The sequence below is a fragment of the Mauremys mutica genome, unplaced genomic scaffold (assembly GCF_020497125.1).
Source record: "Mauremys mutica isolate MM-2020 ecotype Southern unplaced genomic scaffold, ASM2049712v1 Super-Scaffold_100120, whole genome shotgun sequence".
NCBI lineage: Eukaryota > Metazoa > Chordata > Testudines > Geoemydidae > Mauremys > Mauremys mutica.
This window is the reverse complement of record NW_025423273.1, coordinates 564,480-585,809: the sequence shown is the minus strand read 5'-3', so window position 1 is coordinate 585,809 and position 21,330 is coordinate 564,480. Positions and strand designations below refer to the sequence as shown.

At 55.5% G+C, this 21,330-nt stretch overlaps 1 non-coding gene across 1 annotated transcript; it reads left to right on the top strand.

The window, feature by feature from the left end:
- Nucleotides 1-8,625: 8,625 nt before the first annotated feature.
- LOC123359420 lies at nt 8,626-8,811 on the top strand. The gene has a single exon (XR_006575861.1). It is a non-coding gene; the product is annotated as a U2 spliceosomal RNA (small nuclear RNA).
- Nucleotides 8,812-21,330: the final 12,519 nt, after the last annotated feature.

Sequence of the window (21,330 nt, the reverse complement as noted above, 5' to 3'; positions counted from 1 at the left end):
AGCAATGAAGCTCTGCAGAAATATTTACAACTGCTCTTTTAAGCTTAGTCACCCCCAACCCAGGAATGAATGCATGGACAAAAGAGTGGAACCTTGTTCATTTAACAACGAAGGGATCGGGGCACTGACTATAACTCAGGTAGGTATACCCAGTGGTTTAATTTCCCAGATGTCTCGGTGAATAATTTAGTCCCATATGCATCCTCCCCATGGACCCGGCAGGATTCGGTATGTGGGAGCCACACCCACCCTAACCGGGCCAAAATGCTTGGAAGGAGCACTGTAAATGTACACACTTCCACCCAGAAAGTGTCCAAGTATGTCTTCATGACCACAGATCAGATGGTACTCCTGATATGTCTGTAAGGGCAGTGGGTCAAGTCTGGTGCTCAAGATCACTCCAAATGGCCATCTGCTGGTCATTGAGGAAATCCTGAAATTTTAAACGTACTAGATCCCACTGCAATGCCTTCCCAGCCTCAGTGATATGCAATACCATCACTGTCAGTAACTTCTGGGTCGTAGAACTACGGGTGGAAATGACATGTAACTCACCAGCTCCAGCCAGTACTTAAGATAGCTGAGCTTCAAAAAATAAGGCTAGTGGCCTTTTCTAGTTGGCCCAATTTCTTATCATATTCTTGGCTTTTAAGATATTGGCCCTAGCCCACAGGGATCTGCTCAATTCCCTTTCCTTCTATAGGAAATAGCCCAGGCTCTTTGTTGTGCTAATCTAATGGCAGCCCCTTGTGAGCAATCTGGGTATGTAAAAGTGATCTGAAAACTGGATAAAGACAATATCATTTAAAATCCAATTAGGGAGGGCAAGACATACTAAAGGATTTATCCAAAACACAGGGCGCAGCCTGTAGAATAAACCCCAACATTCAATTAATACCACATTCCCAAGCAGGGGTCCCACAAGTTTGTTCCTGCCAGTGTATAATTCTTTGATTCTTTACCAGGGTCAGTTCTCAATGTCCTTTTTAGTCAGGAATTCCTGGACTTTGGCAGTGTCAGTGGAGAGGTTAGCTAGCACGTCACCTTGTCCTTTTTCCCTGCTGTCCAGAAGCACAGCCGAACCAGAAGAAAGAATAGGCTAATCATCAGCAGGAGAACCCTCCCGATGTAGAGGGGTCCCCCCGCAGTGAGAATCATGGGTCCAAGCAGTCAGTCTTTGGCACTTCACAGCGGTGTTGGTAATCAGCAGGACTCACTAAGGGCCTTTCCAGCGTGGAGCCAAAGCAGTCTTTCGTTGGTGGACCTGTACATTGATCCGGTCTCCAGGTTCCATGGAGTGGCAGGGCTGCTAGGGTCTTCGGGTAGTGCGTCTTTACCTGTGTAAAAAGGAAACCTAACACATTGCATTAGTGTCTTTGCAGATTTTACAGCTGGTTGGGCATATTCAAGCCCCCCTTTTCTGGTTGTTAAAACTTGGCTAACTGTGAACAGTGTCCTTGAACGAAGTCAGTGTATCTCTTTTTTTTTTTTTTTTTGACTGAGCTTGCTAATTAAAGTTTTTCTCAGTTAACTCGTTCTTTTTCCTTTTCCCCTTTTTGGCTTCTTTTTTTAACCTACAAAGGAAACTTTTACTTTTTACTTATACACCTTTTGTTAACAATGAACACATACACATTGCTGTTATACAGTACATTAGTCTTATTATTTAATGTATGCCACATATACCCTTCTACTAAAATAACCTTATTACAGAGCTTTGGAACAACAAGCCAGGACAAGCACACCCACTTTGATGAGTTAATTCAATACAACTTCTAGTTCAAGAGCTTTCCACCATCCCCAGCCCTCTGGCTAGAAATCTGAGGTAGCCAGAAGGATGCCATGCACAATATGGGGAGTGGGTTAACTTTTCATGTCCGTGCTTCCAAAGACTGTTAGTATGCAAATTTTAATAACAATTTTTAATTAAAAGATTTGGCCTATGTAGTTTCTTTCTCTTACTTAAGAAAATGTATTAGACTTTAGTAGATCACATTTTTCTGATGTATCCAAACACTTTGTATTCTAAGTTGAACAAAACAAGTATCTGCATTTCAATCCAACACTTCCGCTTGATTTCAAATCAGACCATCCCATGAAAATATTAAACACAACAATTCTGGCCACGAGACAAACACCACAAGACAGAACATAGAACACAAAACATAATTTTTACTGTGCCAGTAACTCATGGTACGTTGAATGCTGTTTAGCTGGCATTAGTTTTCTTTGATTATCTGAAAGACAAAAACAGAGGTCTACCCCTTCTGGGCAGTCAATTATTGCTTAAAATATACAAATACCCTTGTTGATTTTAGGCAAAACAGGGGAATTACCCCATATTTTCTTGTATATGTTTTATAGGCAGCCCAGGTTTCAGTGGCTTTTACCTTATCAGTTAGATAATTTGCATTAATACAGATGCTTTCTGGCTTGCTTTTTACTTTTAACTCCTGCTTTTAAACACTGAAAGAAAACATTACCACTTATAGTGCCTTAGAGCCTAATAAATTTTCATTTACATAGCACTGTATACATTCTTTAGCTATCAGAGGGGTAGCCGTGTTAGTCTGGTTCTGTAGAAGCAGCAAAGAATCCTGTGGCACCTTATAGACTAACAGATGTTTTTGCAGCATGAGCTTTCGTGGGTGAATACCCACTTCTTCGGATGCAAGTCATGACTTGCAAGTCATGACATCCGAAGAAGTGGGTATTCACCCACGAAAGCTCATGCTGCAAAAACATCTGTTAGTCTATAAGGTGCCACAGGATTCTTTGCTGATTCTTTAGCTAATTCAACAAAATTGTTCATAGCCAAATGATTGCAATCTAATAATTTCTTTGCCTGAATTTATTTACAAACATTTAAAAAAAACACCAAGAACTTTTCTCTTTAGCATTTTTACAAAGTTCAACTACTATTCCCTCCAGCAACTACAGAGTTAACTCTTCACTCTCCTTCAAATCACTTGCTCTTTCCTTATATCACTAGCTTGGCTCCCAACAGCCACTTACCAATTCAAATCACCATTCCAAATATCCTCCTGAGTATTTGAAATCCCCATGCTTACACTCACTTACTTCTTCCTTCCACTAGACCCTCAAAAGTTTCCAACCTGTTCTCCAAGCTCTCTGTCTGTTGCCTGCCCGCCTGGGCCAGATCCTTTTTTTTTTTTTTTTTTTTTGCTGAACCGTTTTTTTTCATGGGCTTCTGCCCCCACCCTTTTGATCTTTTCCCTAAAACATTTTATTTACAAGACTACCCGAGTTCTTTCGTGTGAGGCTTGCCACCTGGGCAAAACGCATGGCCCACTGGCGTTTAACTATTTAATTGCCTCTTGTAGCAAACACACTGCTGTTACGGCGTATGCTGAGCACAAATGGTTAAATTTTAACAAGTCCCTAAAGGACTGGTACTTGCTTAGCCAGGGCTTCCTTTTGTAACTGGAAGTCCTGTCTCAAGGCCTGCAACTTGGCCTGGCGCAGGTTTGAGTTGCTCCCTGGTTTATGATTTATGCTCTTAATTGCTCAATTCTAGTTATCAAATACACATTTTTTTCCTTTTCTCCAACTACTCTATTGCCCAGTCCTGCTACGACTGGGGGTAGATCCACCTGCCACCCTTCCTGGTCAACCAGGGTGGAGAGAGGAATGCTAAACCCTTCTCCAGTTCTCAGACTTACTGCGGCTGAGAGTGGGCACACCTTTAATCATGTAATCCTCAACATATAACACCAACAATACCAAACAGAACAAACATAAAATAACAAGGGTAAAACAAATAGATGGTGTGAATTCTGCAGGGCTCCCCCATTCTCTATTGCTCACCAAACTGTGACAAATTTCTGTTACCAATTTATGCCTCATGTCAGGTGATCAAACTGACACTGCAGGACGGTGGGGGAGGATAGAGAAAACACACCATATAACCAAATTTTAAAGCTTCATTACAAATAATAAAACAACAATGGAGAGTGTTGGGAACGCTTCCACATCACTCATAAAAAATATGAATGCCCCATACTTACACATATCCAGACTGGCCACGTCTGTATATAACATTCAGAAAAGGGGAATAGGTGGACGGGAGATTATCCTGTATACAGCTTGTTCAGAATTTCCAACATGCTTCCGCTCTTGGGAGGGCTGTTCTTTTACACCCTGGAATCTCCTGCGGTGTCTCTTTCAGAGATTCCAGTCCAGGTCAGCTACCTGTGGCTTCTCCAGTGTCACCAAGCCACACCAGCACCGGCATCCGTCACAAAGTCAGACTGTTGGATCTCACCAAACAGTTAAGCTTTGCAAATGTAATCTCAGTTCTGTAACTTGTACTGCCTTTGGTTTGCCTGTCTCTATTTTTCCACAGCCAGCTGGGGCTGAAAGCAGTTTTTCTTTGTACTTAACATAGTCTGTACTGATTCTTGACCTTGAGCATAAAACAACTTTCTCTTTTTATCTCTGGGCGAAGCTGAGTTTTAAATTAACCCGTTTTTAGACAAATTGCTCACACTGTGTCAGAGGCTTTTCTTTAGTGATTAAAAGCTCCTCTGAGATATATGATCTTATCTAGATTAAAGGTACCTTTTAATGGGCATTGTTTAGATGGATCTTCACGCGTATAAAGATTCCAATTCTCTAAATACCTGCAGGTTTTAGGACCATAATGTACGTACATATAATATGCTGGGGTACCCTTAGGGGGTGAGGTGGAATGTTTAAACTGTCCCTTACCCATTTTCTACTTACACACGCAGAGAGGGTGTCCTGTCTGCGCTAGCGGCTCGTAAACCAAGGATCTCTCCCACAGGGCACCCACACAGGAGAGACTAACGAAGACGACCACGACTCTCCCACACCTCCCCTCAGCAAAGAGCGTCGGCCAGTCTCCGGGAGACGGCGCCGCCCACTCCGATCGCATCCAGTGAGACGACCAGACTGTCAGTAGCCCACACAGAAAGGAAAGGGGGGAGAGAAGATGGGTTCACACACTCCTAGACCCGGTTATCACAGTTTCGGCTTCCAGTACATCAATATAACGAAAAACAAAAGTACCCCTACCAGGAATAAAAACAACAGCATAGTAGTCACATTCCCATAGTCGTTCGGCACGGCCCCCGAACTAGTGGAGTTAACAGAATTATTCATTAGCCGTGGCTGTACCTAGGTATCTTAACCAAAAACCTGTTAGGGGCCCAAGGTCCAACCCGCACTTCGGGGGTGTTAATCCTCAAAACCCAGGAGGTAACGCACTTACCACGCCCGGAGTGGCCACGTCTGGCAGGTGGACTCCCCTCTTCTGGTACTGTCTTGCCTCCGTGTTGTTTGGAGTTCTCTATGGAGGGGGCGTAGCCGTCCCGGCCGATTGCGGCGACCCGGAGCTCGAGCAAACCAATAGCTCAAGGTGGCCACTCTCCTGAGCTGTCCTCGGCCGCCGGTCACGCCCCCTACAGGGAGAGAAGTCCCATCTGGAGTCGCCATTTGTTAGCCAAAAGGGCTCGTTTCCCCCTGGAGCTTACCTAATTACACCAAGGAGGCACGGAGACAGGAAGACGAGTACCACACCCTTTATTGATCGGTCAGCTGAGCGGGTGTTCTCGTCCCGGCTAGTGCCAGAGAGAGACACACCCCACAAACCCGGACGGTCCCCTTTTATAATCAGTAACAAACAACTTAGCCTACGTTCGTCTACGTCATTTGATTGACCTGTAGAACCTGTACATGTATCTGTTAGGGGATAATTGGGTACACAGGATACATATATCATTTTGTGGGGGCTACAAGATACATACAGCTGTTGAGGATACATTTGTCATTCTGAAGGGGACACAAGATACATCCGTTGACCCTTTGTACTAGATACTTTGGATGCATACATGTGAATGCAGCTGCATACACTTGGGGAGCCAAACAAGCTGATAAGCAAAATAGCTGACATAGGTAAATACACGGCCTTCAGTCTAATAAGTTCTGTAAGCTTTCCAACACGGTTTGGGCAAGCATAGCATAACTTTGGTTTACTCAGGCCTAATACAAAAAGGCTTCATTAGCACTATGGTTTTCCAACAACAGCTGCAATTCACAGGGCCCTGGGCTGGAACCCGGAGTAGAGGGTGGGCCCGGGTTCCCCCAAACCTCCCAACTCCTGATCAGACACAGGAGGAGTTGACCCAGACTGTGGGTTCTACCAGAGGGGAAGATCCCTGAGGTGAGCAAATCTGCCAATAAGCGCAGGACCCACCAAGGTAGAGGAGGAACTTTGTCACAGCCTCTAATTGCAGTGTTTTTAAACGATCTGCATGCTGCTTGCAGGCTCCTAACACTTGCCACAGCAGCTCCTTTTAATTTCCATCCAACCACCTGTACTTATGCTGATAGGTCGACTTTAGGTCTTTAACTTTGATTGGTAGCTGAGAAGATAGTAAATTGGACAGAAACCCATTCGACAAACCTCTTCATTTCCTTGTTATTTCCTGACTTCTTTATTCATCACCTTTTCCTTATTTCCCAGCAGATTGACTAGATCTGGGTGCAAGCAGGAGAACCTGATGGGCTCCTTATTTTCTGATTTCTTTTGGAAGCATTGAACTTGCCAGGGCACAGTCAGATTCTGGATGCTCAGGGAAATGTACACCTCATGCTCAGCTTTAGTTCTGTTTCTCAGCTCTTTTGGAAAATGGATCTTTAGTCTGACATGTAGCATCCTTGCATTAGGAGATGGCTAATTAATAAGACCATAAACCTTGGCAATCAAATGGAACCTGAAGTCCACAGAAGACCCTGAAAGGCCCTTGGGGAGTGGAGTGCAAGATGAGGAAGACTTCCCTGCACAGCTTCTCTCTCAATTCTCATTTTCCTGGATTGAGCGCAAAAATTGGGAATCAGCTCAGGGTAGGGTTATACCATATGTGTGCAGTGGTTAGACAAGGAACTGGACTGGTATGAAGCAAAACTCTTGTGTGTGCCTGATGACTGTACGTTTGAGAAGGAGCAGAAAAGAGCATTAGGGCTGCAGTATAGCGCTTGCATAGGCTTTCTTTGGCCTGTTTTGCTGTAAGAGTTAACAGTGAGAGATTGTTAGTCACATGTCAGTGGGTGGGTTTATGCAAATTAGGAGCATACAGGGAAACCAGCAAGAGGAAGGAGGCTGAAAGACGTCTCTGTCTTTGAACAGAATTGTGTGTTAAGGGCTCTTGCTTTGAATTCTTCCAGTGGAGTCATTTTGGGGAAGTGATCATCACTTCGAGTTACCTAGTTATCAAAGCCTTGTGAATGGTATTTAGTGTGTGTCCGGGAGCTCCTCGTGCTGAAGTAGAAAACAGTGGGGGAAGAGTGGCTGCCTAGCATCTGAGACTGTTGGAGCTAAGATCAAGCATAGTCTGCCGACTGGGAAAGCGACTGGGCTGCCGATGGGTGTGGAGCGAGGAACGGCAGGAGCTAGGAGTCCTGGTGCCACATATCGGGACGGAGGGCAACACCATCGTCAGCCCCAGAGCCAGAGGCATGCTGGAGAGGTTGCTGAAAGCTATCATCCGTGCGCTCTATGTGGACACCCTGAAGAAAAAGCCGGACCAGGGCAAGGCTTTCGAGGTCACCAGCAAGTGGGACTCCAGTAACCACTTCCTCCCCTCTGGCAGCTTCATCCGTTTCGCCGACTGGCGGTTCATACACCGCGCCCAGCTGAACTGTGTCCCCCTCAACGGAGCCATCCACCACGGGAACCCGGACAAACGCTGCCGGAAGTGTGGGTACGCCATGGAGACCTTGCCCCACATCCTGTGCAGCTGCAAGCCCCACGGCAGAGCCTGGCAGCTGCGCCACAACGCCGTCCAGGACCGCCTGGTGAAGGCTATCGCCCTGCACCTGGGAGAGATTGCTGTCAATCGTGCCATTCCCGGCACCGACAGCCCGCTGCGCCCGGACATCGTCGTCATGGACGAGGACCGGAAAAAGATCATCCACGTCGACGTGACGATCCCGTTCGAGAATAGGACCATGGCCTTCCGCCAAGCCCGAGCCCGCAAACTCGAAAAGTACGCTCCTCTGGCTGACACCCTGCGAGCAAAGGGCTACGAGGTCCACACCGACACTCTGATCGTTGGGACCTTGGGCGCCTGGGACCCCCTTAATGAACGAGTACTGCGGACCTGTGGGGTGGGCCGTCACTATGCGCAGCTCATGAGACGCCTAATGGTCTCGGACGCTATTCGGTGGTCCAGAGACATTTACACAGAGCACGTCACCGGCCACCGTCAATACCAAGAGTGAGCCGGCGTGGCTTCGCGCACCCATAGGGCTGAAGTGACCTGTAGACTTCCCCTGTTGGACTTATCCCCTGAGCCCTGAACCAACCAAACTGAACTCTGCCCTGTGAGGGTCATCCTATCATCATTATCCAGTCCGCTCATTTATTCATGCCCACGACTATCCATAACCTGTTTGTATGAGTGATGTACCCTCACTGCTTGCTGGCTGTGCCCTGAACTCACCCACCGTATACCCCGCATTGGGGACATGACAGACTGTGTATATGTATATGCCATCCAATACCCAAACGCTAACATCCCCCTACAACCTGTATGTTACCCCCAATGACACAATAACTGACGCTTCAAACACTTTGTATCGTTTATTTTCAAATATTCTCTAATAAACTTTAAATCTGTTCTTATCAGTTTAATATCTGATAGGTCCTTTATTTGAGGACTGTATGTTAAATTGATTTTTGAAACAAGGGGATGGAATTGGAGCTTGCTCTGTCCACCCCATGCATTGACCTGGTATTGCAGTGTCTCCAGGACCAGTGCCTCTCCTTTTGGGGAGAACTGTGTGGTTAGAAAAGCAGAAAAAGTTTCACTCTAAAAATGCTGATTTGAGAAGGCTTTTTTTTAAAAGTAGTTGAAAAATCAGGTGTCTTTAGCTCTTTGGTTTCTTCATGACAACATATTGTTAAAATTTGTTGGGAATGTTTTCTAAGCTACAGATGTGAGTTTCTTTGTCTTGCTGGAGGATTGTTTTAAAAACTGGAATTCTTCTGTTTGCTGTGAGTCTTTTCAACAATATGAAGGACAAATGCGTTTTGGACTGAGGGTCTGTTTGGGAGATGGTTGGTTGGGGGGGGCATTGTGTGTGTGGGGGGGGAACACAGATTGGTAATATTTGAGGTCACATGTATATCAATAACTGGATGAGTTACACAGACTTCTCCCCACCCAGCCTACGTTCCATGTATCTTGACTGAGCCTGCCGGCCACCATCCCACAGCAGAAGCCTGAAGCCTGAGCCCCACCGCACGTGGGAAGGTGGGGAACTCCCACTGGTTGCCTGCTCCTGCCGTGTTTATGACTCCGGAAGGGGGTAGGGACCAGCCCCTGCAGGCAGCCCGGGGGAAGAGCCGCTGCTTTGCTGCCCCCGACTCCCCGTCAATTACAGCCCGGGAGGCTGTGGCCACAATAAAAGCCCCTGGTGGCCACACTTGAGAAATGCTGGAGCCTCACAGTAAACAAATCCCAGCAGGTTTGTCACTCCCTGTCCCCCACCCTGGGGATTTCCTGCCCTCTCCCACCCAGACCAACCTTCCTGGAAGTTCCCACCCCCTGTGTATTTACTGCCCTTTCTCCCCGCCAAGGGAACCCGCCAGCAACTCCCTGATCATCCCTCCCTCAACTGGCTCCACTGCAGCCATTTCCCTTCCCCGGCCCCTGGGAGGACGGAATGAGCTGGAGCAAAACATGGATGTTGCACTGCAGCCTGTTAGGGCAAAAAGGGCAATTGGGGACATGTCAGAACAGGAAATAATTTCCCAGCACAATTCCCCCCAGGCTCTTTCCCTGCACACAGATATTCTAGCTTGTCCTGCATGTGACAGAAACATTCAAATCTAGGGCTGTCAATTAATTGCAGTTAACGTACGCAATTAACTTTAAAAAATCATAATTCATCTGTTTTAATCGCACCATTAAACAATAGAATACTAATTTAATTTTTTGTTTTTCTACATTTTCAAATATATTGATTTCAATTACAACACAGAATCCGAAGTGTACAGTGCTCACTATATATAGTTTTATTACAAATAGTTGCACTGTAAAATATAAAGTACTGTAGTGCAATCTCTTTATCATTAAAGTGCAACTTGCATATGTAGATTTTTTGTTCTTGTTGCAGAAGTGCACTCAAAAAGAAAACAATGTAAAATTTTAGCATCCAGTCAGTCCTACTTCTTGTTCAGCCAATCGCTAAGACAAACAAGTTTGTTTACATTTACTGGAGATTATAATACATGGGCAGCATTTACGTCACCTAAAAGTGAGAACAGGCTCTCTCATGGCACTTTTGTAGCCAGCGTTGCAAGGTATTAATGTGCCAGATATGCTAACATCCATATGCCTTCATACTTCAACCACCATTCCAGAGGACATGCTCCATGCTGATAACGCTTGTTAAAAAAATAATGCATTAATTTGTGACTGAAAACCTTGATGAAGAACTGTATGTCTCCTGCTCCATGGTTTTATCCACATTCTGCCATATATTTAGTTTTATGGCAGTCTTGGGTGATGACCCAGCACATGTTCACTTTAAGAACACTTTCACTGCAAATTTGACAAAACGCAAAGAAAGTATAACGTGAGATTTCTAGAGACAGCTACAGCGCTCGACCCAAGGTTTAAGAATCTGAAGAGCCTTCCAAAATCCAAGAGAGACGAGGTGTGAAACATGTTGTCAGAAGTCCTCAAAGAGCAACACTCTGATGCAGACACTACAGAACCTGAACCGCTAGACAGGAAAATCAATCTTCGGTTGGTGGCATCTGACTCAGATGAGGACTATGAATGTACTTTGGCTCGTTATCGAGCAGTACCTGTCATCAGCATGGAAGCATGTCCCTGGCCTCTTATTGCTAGAAGCTGGGAGGGGAGAACAGGGGCTGGACCTCTCCATGGCTGCGTGGTCTGGTCACTCCCTCTGAAGCCCATAGCCAGGGCCAGCCTTAGGGGTGGGTGCCACCAGGGAATTGCCCAGGGGTACCATGGTCAAGGGCGGTGCTGTACGGTGGCAGAGAGGTGTGTGCTGCTGGTGTAAAGTCAGTAACTGCTCCCAGCTGCCAGGGGAGTGCTGCTTGGGGTGGTGCCCAGATTTCTCCCTGCTCCCTCCCGGCATAGGAACATGAGGGGAGGGAGGGGAAGAGAAGGGGGAGAGAGCAGTGATGAGCGGATACGGCTCCCCCCAATGTTCCTCCGTGCCCCCCTAGGGGGCTGTGAGAGGGGGAGCAAGGAGCGACATCAGGGCTCCCTGCATCCAGGTCACCTTCCCCACCTGGGCTGCATAAGGAGAGGACAGAGAGCAGCAGCCCAGGTGGGGAAGGTGACCTGGATGCAGGGAGCCCTGATGTCGCTCCTTGCTCCCCCTCTCACAGCCCCCTAGCGATGTGCGGAGGAGCAGTGTTCAGGGGGGCCGGGGGGAGCGAGCAGCAATGCCAACTACTCCGTGCATCCAGGTCAGTTTCCCCAAGTGGGCACAGGAGGGGGTGCAGGGGTTAGGGGAAAAGGGGGCACAGTGCAGGGATTACGGGTGCGGGAGGAGGCTGGGGTTAGGGGTGCAGGGGTTAGGGGAACTGGAGGGGGCACAGGGTTAGGGGTGCAGAGCTTGGGGGCACCAGAGGAGGTTCAGGGTTGGGTGCCAGAGGAGGGGAGCAGGGATTAGGGGGACAGTAGCACAGACCACACCTACTCCTCCTGCTTTCTCCTGACACCAGCACCACCCTTCCCAGCATCGCCTCATGGCAGCATCTGCTTCCGGACTCGCACCAGAAACGGGAAGTCTGGGCCCTGCCTGGCAGCAGCTGTCAGGAAATGGAAGCAGGAGACACGACCACTCCCATGGTGCTGTGGGGCCTGTCCTGGCTGGTGGGAGATGGAGGCAGTGGACACTACCACTCCCATGGTGCCGTAGGGTTTTCAGGTGGGGTGCCCCCCCCCGGGTTGGGCTCCAGGGGAGGTTTGGCATCTTAAGGGACTGGGGGGGGGGGGTTGCTTGGAGGAGGTTTGAGGACCAACAGCGAAGGGGAAGTAGGACACTGGCCAGAATACCAGGAGACAAGGCAGGTGAGGTGATACCTGTTACTGGACCAGCTTTGGAGCTACACAGGGTCTTCTTCATGCAGGGGAAAGGTGCTCAAAGCATCACAGTTCAATAGAAGGTGGAACGCTCTGCCCCGAACACCAGACATTCCCCTACTTCCTGGAACGGGGGGGCCTGTCCCCATTGTCCTGTAAATAGCCCCACCGTGTACCCCAGAGGTGGCTGCATCTTAGCACCAAGACACCAGTGGTCACTGCTCCAGAGGAGATCGTACATACAGGCCACTGCCCTACGTGGCCCCACACGTTACTGCCCCAAGAGGTGAAGTACACACAGGCTACTACTCAAACTGGGCACCTGGGGTCACTGCAGCAATGGTTGGGGGGGATACATGCAGGGCACTGCCACACATGGCCACCAGGGGGCACTGCTGCAATGGTGGAGGTTTGGGGCAGGGGGGATGATAAACAGGCCACTGCCTGAAGTGGCCACTACCACAATGGTGTGGGGAGAGGGGGAGGGAGATACCAATAGGGCACTGCCACACCAGGGCACCACAGGGAGGTCACTGCTCCAATTAGTAGAAAAACACATCGGGTAGTGCCCCACCTGGGGGCCCTGCCCCAGAGAGAGAGGGGGCTGGGGAGAGAAGAGGAAATCAAAGGCCACTGCCTCACTTAGCCACCAGGGGTCACTACCTAAATAGGGGGGACAAACACACAGGGCACTGCCCCACCTGACCAGCAGGGGTCACTGCCCCAATTGGGGGATATACAGAGGGTATTGCCCCACGGAGATGCCAGGGATCAGTGCCTGCCATATCTGGCTCAGGGGTAGAAGGGATAGGGTGACCAGATGTCCCGATTTTATAGGGACAGTCCCAATATTCGGTGCTTTTTCTTATGTAGGTGCCAATTACCCTCCACCCCGTCCCGATTCTTCACACTTTCTATCTGGTCACCCTGAGGGGCGGGGGCAGGGAGAGATGGGGCTACACACAGGGCACTGCCATACTTGGCCACCAGTGCACATCCCTAGTGGGGGAGTGACACACACCAGGAGCAGGGCTCACTGCCACAAAGGGGTTGGAAGATACCCAGGGCACTGCCTGACACGGCCACCCAGGCACCCTGCCACCTTGGGGGAGGTGAAGAACACACCTCAGGCACTGACTCCTCTGGCTACCAGTGCTCACTGGCCCAATGCAGGGGTTGGGGGGAGTAAATACACACAGGGGACTGCCCCACTGGGACAACACGAGTCCCCGAGATGAGAGTGGGATACGCAGAGGGCACTGCCCCAATGGCTGATATACATACAGGGCCCTGCCTCACCCACCCACCAGCGCTCACAGGCGCAATGGCAATGGTGGGGTCACATAGGCAACTGCCCTCAGTGGCCAGCAGGGGTCGATGCAGCAATGCTAGGGGGGATACAAGCCAGGCCTTGCTGCCCCTCGCCACCAGGAGTCACTGCTCCTACAAGAAGGCACCTACAGGACACTCCCGTGCCTGGCCAGCAGGGGTCACTATCACTGGGGAGGGGCTATGGGGAAGCAGAGAAAGAGCAACTAACTGCAGAGGGGAAAATCATCATCTACCGGGGAGAAAGAACGGACTCCGCTAGGACATCGCACCAACTCCGGCCAGGCTGGATACCAGCAATTCGGGGCTGGAGCAGCTCCAGCTAGAGGCTGGGCGGAGGCAGGTGACCTCGGTCTCTGTGCTGAGCAGGATGCTTTGGCAGCGAGGAGGGACAGGGAACCCCCCGGCCAGGGTCTTGCTGCCCAAGGAGGGGGAGATCTGTGGCAGTTTTGAAGTAGCTGGTTCAGCAGCCGTGAGCCGCACGCTTGTCCCTGCCTGAGCTCTCCAGGAGCACATAACACCAGGGCCGCCCAGAGGGGGGGGGCAAAGGGGGCAATTTGCCCTGGGCCCCGGGCTCCGCAGGGGCCCCCAAGAGAACAGCTGAGGCTCCCGCCTCCGCTCCTCTCCTGGAGCCCTAGCGCATCAAGCGGTGTCTTCAGACACCGCCGCAGTGTGTTTCCGCCGGGGCCCCTGAGCCCCGCCCTGCTCAGAGCCACGTGGCCAGGGGGCGGGGCTGGGAGCTCCGGGCTGAGCTCAGCTCCCTCCGCTCGGCGTGGAGCTCGCAGCCCCGCCCCCTCACCACGCGGCTCTGAGCGGGACAGAGCTCAGGCCCCGCCGGAGACACGCTGCGGCTGTCGGGCGAGGCGCTGAGACTCCGGGCGAGGAGGGAGCCGGGGGTAAGAGGCTGGGGCCGGGGGGCTTGGCTAAGGGGCAGGGAGTCCTGGGGACAGTCAGGGCACAGGGAGGGGGCAGAGGTTGGGGGAGCGGGCAGGGAATGGGGGGGGTTGGATTGTGGGTGTTCTGGGGGGGGTGGATAGGGTCAGGGCCACCCAGAGGGGGCAGGGCAAGAGGGCGCAGGAGCTTCTTCGCTCCTGGTCTTCACCAGTGGGGGGTCCTTCCGCTCCGGGGCGGAAGGACCCCCCCACTGGTGAATTACCGCCGAAGCGGGACCCGCCGACGACGTGCAGCCCGATCTTCGGCGGAAATTCGGCGGCGGGGGGCCCTTCCGTTCCGGGACCCGCTGCCGAAGTGCCCAGAAGACCCGCGGCGGGGACCCCCCCCCGCCGCCGAATTACCGCCGAAGACCGGGCTGCACTTCGGCGGCGGGTGCCGCTTCGGAGGTAATTCGGCGGCGGGGGGCTCCCGCCGCGGGTCTTCTGGGCACCTTGGCGGCAGGTCCCGGAACGGAAGGGCCCCCCGCCGCCGAAGACCCCCAGCCCCTGGAATCCTCTGGGCGGCCCTGCATAACACACAGGTGTGCGCTGGATGTAGGCACCAGTGTAACGACAGGGCCAGACCCTGCTGAGTGCTGCCTGCGAGAGACAGGGGCAGAGTCAGACAGGCAGATGGGGACACGAGATGACAGGGCCAGCGGCCATGAGCTGAACCCATCACAAGTCCAACCTGTGATGTCACCATCTGTCCCTGCAGCTCTCCATCTGTCCCGCTGTCCGTCCAACTCTCAACCCCCATCCGTCCCCAATGTATGCCACACACCCCCCTTCACCCATCTGCCTCACACACTCATCTATTTCCTCATACATCCTGCTGTCCCTCTGATTGTCCCTGCAGTGCCCAGCACAAGGAGGCACAGTGGGCCCTGAGCGAGGCTTTTGGGTGATGCAGTAATGGAGCTAGTGGGTGATAAGGGGGGTTCTGGGCATCTTTAATCCCAGCCCCACTTCTCCTGTGCCCAAAGCCATGACTGCGAGCCCACCCCTCTCAGTCTCAGCCCCCACAGCCCCAAAGACATGACTGGCCACTCACGCTGTGACCCAGTTACAGCAGTGAGGTCTCCCTGAAGATAGGGGGTGGGAGGAGCAACCCCCTTATCCTGGCAGGCAGGACACATCCTTCCCAGTATGGCAGAGACCTTGCCCGTGGGCAGATAGACCCAGCTGAGCCCATAGGAGACTGGGGGAGGAGGAGCAGAGGAAGAGGATGCAGGCAACTGAACATGACAGGTGTCCATGAAAGGAGAGAGAGAGTTTGAGTGTAAGTTGGCCAACACAGAGAGAGAAACTTCGGAGGAAGAAAGAAACTCAGAACAGGGAGTCACCCTAATGGATCCAACTTTCTGCTAGGGAGCACACACCACTCCTGGCCAGAGAGATGATCAGCCCCCACAAATGGCAACATCATCTCCCTTGAAGCCACAGCTAGTCCAGAAACCCACACCCAGGTAATGGGACGTCCCTGCCTGGAGCCAGGAGGGCTGTGACCAGAGCCCTTCCCAAACCAGATACTTCTCTCAGCGATAGAGACAGCTACTCTCATCCCAGCTGGGCAGGTCTTGCCTGGCATCAACAGGATTCACGCTGTCACTGCTCTCGCTCACTTTCCATCTCACCTCGGGGCTGGACTCCGTCCCCGCGACTTCTTTTCCCTTGGTATGAAACACAACACAAGAGGAAAAGAAAAAGCAATGGTGGCGAGACTCCTCTTCTCGCTACTCCCGCACCCCAGGGCTCCGGCTTCAACCCTCCTCCCATTCTGCCATCATAGCTACAATTAGAAATCTGCAGCCTGGGCTCACACCTGGTTGTCTCCCCAATCCTTGGCGCTGTCCAGCATGTCTCCCTCCACAGAAGTCACCTGGCCTCGTCTTAGACTCCATCTTCATATTGCTCTTCTCCTTCCCAGAGCTCCTGCTCTGCTCCTCAGACCTGTCTGTCCTCAGCTCTGCAGGCAGAGGGGAAGGGGCATGATGGGAACACACACGCCCCATTCCAGACACCACGCAGCATCCACCGGGCTACCAAACCACGTCACCTTTGGCCAAAACCACCCCCCACCCCGAGGGAGCAAAAACCCTTTGTGAGCTCAGCACACACAGGACAGGAAAAGATTAACACCCCCACCCAGCCCAGCCAAAGTGGGAGCTTCCCCCACTTCCCGGCCACAGGTCCATGGGGCTCATGGATGGAGGAGTTTGGTGGGCAGTGAGGGTCCCTGAAGGACTAGCTCAGCGTGTGAATGTGTGACTGGGATGTATGTGGGCCTGGACTGTGGGTTGGGGTGTCCAGGAGGACCCCAGGGAAGGGACTAGGGGGAATAGGGACAGAGGAGGGTGGGGTTACCGAGGTGCATTGTGGGAATGTGGGATTTAGAGCCCAGAGTGGATGGGTGGGGGCGGGTTGGAGGACCCCCCAGTGGCTGAAAAGGGGAACCCGGCAGGTTGGGGGGCAGCAGAGATGGGAGATGAGGAACCTCACACGGGATGGACTGGGGCAGGGGGGGGATGGGAAAGTGGGGCCCAGCAATGGGGAAATGGGCTGGAATCAATTAGGGGCAGGGCGCTGAGGGGGAGGAGGAGGAGGGTGGGGTGCTGAGGAAAGGGAGGAGGATGTCGGGGTCGGGGCATTGAGGGGGAGGAGGGTCGGAGTGCTGAGGACGGGGAGGGGGCGAAGGGAAAGGCCAGGCAGAGCGGAAAGGGTGGGGGAAGGGACGCCGGGGGCGGGGCTGGCAGGAGGGTCACAGCGGGGGTGGGGACACTGCGGGGGCAGGTGGGGGGGGGCTGAGGGGCCCCGCGGCCCCAGGCTGCCACTTGTGGGGCTGCTCCCAGGCAGCTCAGCCCCCCCCCCGCTGCTGCCCCCCAGGCCCACCTGGGGGCGGGGGTGAAGCCCTTTCACTCTGCGCTGCCTCTGCCCCTCCCGGCTCCCACGTGGGATTCGAATCCCAACGGCCGCAGCGCGCGCCGGGGGGGGGGGGCAGCGAAGCCTCGGGGCGAGGGAACCGGGCCTTCCCCCCCCACGCGCCGAGTCTCTGTCCCGCGCTCGCGCTCTCTCCGCCAATCAGGGAGCGGGGAGGGGCGCGGCGAAGTGACGAGCTATGGCCCCTCCTCCAATAGAGGCCGCGTGTGAGAGCGAGAGAGAACTACACTTCCCTGTGTGCACCGGGAGGGGGCGTTGCCTGAGCAACCGGCATGTCACTTCCGCTCTGCGACGAGCCAGGAACTACAACTCCCAGCCTGCCCCGGGGCGCCTCCGTCCTCTCCAGCCCAGGGAAGGGCGGGTCCCTGAGTCAACCAGACACCTCCCCCCCAACGCAACTCCTCACCCCCGCCCCGCCCCGAGAGAGCCCCGGCCCCGCCCCTCCCCCGGTGCAGGGTATGACGCTGCCCCGCGCAGGAACGTGCTGCGCCGCTTCGCCCCTTTCACCCCCCGGCACAAAGCGGCTGGTCCGGGCGGGGGGGCGAGGACCGGGGGGGGGTGAAGCACCCGCCGCCGAAACGCCCCCCCCCACCCCTGGCGCGGAGGCAGGTCCGCGCGAGGCGGGTCAGGGCTGTAACCCCCCCACCCGCCGGGTGTGAGCGGGTCTGGGTGTGTCCGACGGGCCTCGGCACCGGCCGCGTGTCACCCCCCGACTCCCGCTGCCCCCGGCCCCGGGGGAGCCCGGCTCCAAACACCCGCTGCAGGGACAGCGTCACCCCCGGACAGACCCGCCCCGGCCGGAATGAGTCCTGCTCCTCCCCTGAGCCCCCCCGCTGTGCCTGCCCCCAAAGCCCCGCCCCCCGCTGTGCCCGCCCCCAAAGCCTTGACCCCGCTGCCCCTATATCCCCAAAGCCCTGCCCAGTGATGAGCGGCCAAAATCTTAACAACTGGTTCCCTATAAAAAGTTCTGATTTAAGAGGAGGGGAGCGGGGGAGAGGCCGGGACAGGGAGAGACATACTTGTGGGGCTGGGGGCCCCTGCAGGGCCTGGGGCAAATTGCCTAGAGCTTGCAGCCCCCTCCCCCCTTACCGTGCCGGCAGCTCAAAGCAGCAGGACAACTCCGGAGCTCAGCTGAGCTGCCCAGCTGGTGCCGGCGGCTGGCCACGCTGCAGCTGGGGGGAAGGGCCGGGGGAGCCTCAGCCTCCCCAGCTGGGAATCCTGGGAGCAACAGGATGGTCCGGCCCACAGACCAGAGTTCTTTGCCCACCCCCTGGCCCTTTAACAACCGGTTCTCCACGGAGGTCTAATTTTAGCAACCGGTTCTTGAGAACCTGTGGGAACCGGCTCCAGCTCACCACTGGCCCTGCCCCCCTCCCGCTGTGCCCTTCCCCAAAGCCCTGCCCCGCCCCTTTCCCCAAAGCCCTGCCCCCTCACTCCACCCTGCCCTGCCCCCATTCCCCCAAAGCCCTGCCCCCTCACTCCGCGCTGCCCCCAAAGCCCTGCCCCCTCACTCCGCCCTGCCCCGCCCCCATTCCCCCAAAGCCCTGCCCCCTCACTCCACCCTGCCCCCAAAGCCCTGCCCCCTCACTCCGCCCTGCCCCGCCCCCATTCCCCCAAAGCCCTGCCCCGACCCTTTCCCCAAAGCCCTGCCCCCTCACTCCGCCCTGCCCTGCCCCCATTCCCCCAAAGACCTGCCCCCTCACTCCGCCCTGCCCCCAAAGCCCTGCCCCCTCACTCCGCCCTGCCCCGCCCCCATTCCCCCAAAGCCCTGCCCACTCACTCCGCCCTGCCCCCTAAGCTCTGCCCCCTCACTCCGCCCTGCCCCGCCCCCATTCCCCCAAAGCCCTGCCCCACCCCTTTCCCCAAAGCCCTGCCCCCTCACTCCGCCCTGCCCCGCCCCTTTCCCCAAAGCCCTGCCCCCTCACTCCGCCCTGCCCCCAAAGCCCTGCCCCCTCACTCCGCCATGCCCCGCCCCCATTCCCCCAAAGCCCTGCCCCCTCACTCCGCCCTGCCCCGCCCCATTCCCCAAAGCCCTGCCCACTCACTCCGCCCTGCCCCCAAAGCTCTGCCCCCTCACGCCCCCCTGCCCGCCCCCATTCCCCCAAAGCCCTGCCCCTCCCCTTTCCCCAAAGCCCTGCCCCTTCACTCCGCCCTGCCCCGCCCCTTTCCCCAAAGCCCTGCCCCCTCACTCCGCCCTGCCCTCAAAGCTCTGCAGCCTCACTCTGCCCTGCCCCGCCCCCATTCCCCCAAAGCCCTGCCCCCTCACTCCGCCCTGCCCCGCCCCCATTCCCCCAAAGCCCTGCCCCGCCCCTTTCCCCAAAGCCCCGCCCCCTCACTCCGCCCTGCCCCCAAAGCCCTGCCCCCTCACTCCGCCCTGCCCCCAAAGCCCTGCCCCCTCACTCCGCCCTGCCCCGCCCCCATTCCCCCAAAGCCCTGCCCCGCCCCTTTCCCCAAAGCCCTGCCCCCTCACTCCGCCCTGCCCCCAAAGCCCTGCCCCCTCTCTCTGCCCGGACACGCCCCCATTCCCCCAAAGCCCTGACCGCTCACTCGGCCCTTCCCCCAAAGCCCTGCCCCCTCACTCCGCCCTGCCCCGCCCCCATTCCCCCAAAGCCCTGCCCCCTCATTCCGCCCTCCCCCATCGCCTTGCCTCCTCACTCCGCCCTGCCCCGCCCCTTCCCCCAAAGCCCTGCCCCCTCACTACGCCCTGCCCCCAAAGCCCTGCCCCCTCACTACGCCCTGCCCCGCCCCTTCCCCCAAAGCCCTGCCCCCTCACTCCGTCCTGCCCCCAAAGCCCTGCCCCCTCACTCCACCCTGCCCCGGCCCTTTCCGCAAAGCCCTGCCCCTTCACTCCGCCCTGCCCCGCCCCTTTCCCCAAAGCCCTGCCCCCTCACTCCGCCCTGCCCCCAAAGCCCTGCCCCTTCACTCTGCCCTGCCCCGCCCCTTCCCCCAAAGCCCTGCCCCCTCACTCTGCCCTGCCCCCAAAGCCCTGCCCCCTCACTCCGCCCTGCCCCGCCCCCATTCCCCCAAAGCCCAGCCCCGCCTGCTGTGCCCTTCCCCAAAGCCCTGCCCCTGCCTCCCCTTCCCCCGAAGTCCTGCCCTTACGCTGCCCCTACCCCCAAGGTCCCGGCCTCACATCGCCTGTTCCCCCTAATCCCCGCCCCTTTCCCTAAAGCCCCGCCCTGCCCCGCCCCTTCCTCCAAGGCACCGCCCTCGCATTGCCCCTTTTCCCCAGCACCCCACCCTCACTCTGCCCCTTCCCCTGACTCCCCACTCCAGCATTGCCCCCCAATACACCCCTCCCCTGCACCCTTCCCCCAAGGACCCACCCCGCCCTCACATTGCCCCTTCTCCCGAGTTCCCACCCTTGAGCTTCCCTTCCCCCGGAGACCCTGCCCCTGCACCACCCATTTCCCTGAGACCCCACCCCTGCCCCGCCCTTTCCCCTGAGACTCCGCCCCAACACCACCCATTCCCCTGAGACCCCGCCCTCGCATTCCCCTGAGACCCCGCCCCTGCCCCGCCCTTTCCCCTGAGACTCCGCCCCGACACCACCCATTCCCCTGAGACCCCGCCCTCGCATTGCCCTGAGACCCCGCCCCTGCCCCGCCCTTTCCCCTGAGACCCCGCCCCGACACCACCCATTCCCCTGAGACCCCGCCCTCGCATTGCCCTGAGACCCCGCCCCGGCCCCGCCCTTTCCCCTGAGACTCCGCCCCGACACCACCCTTCCCCTGAGACCCCGCCCTCGCATTGCCCTGAGACCCCGCCCCAGCCCCCCCCATTTCCCTGAGACTCCGCCCCGACACCACCCATTCCCCTGAGACCCCGCCCTCGCATTGCCCTGAGACCCCGCCCCAGCCCCGCCCATTCCCCAGAGACTCTGCCCGACACCACCCATTCCCCTGAGACCCCGCCCTCGCATTGCCCTGAGACCCCGCCCCTGCCCCGCCCTTTCCCCTGAGACTCCGCCCCGACACCACCCATTCCCCTGAGACCCCGCCCTCGCATTGCCC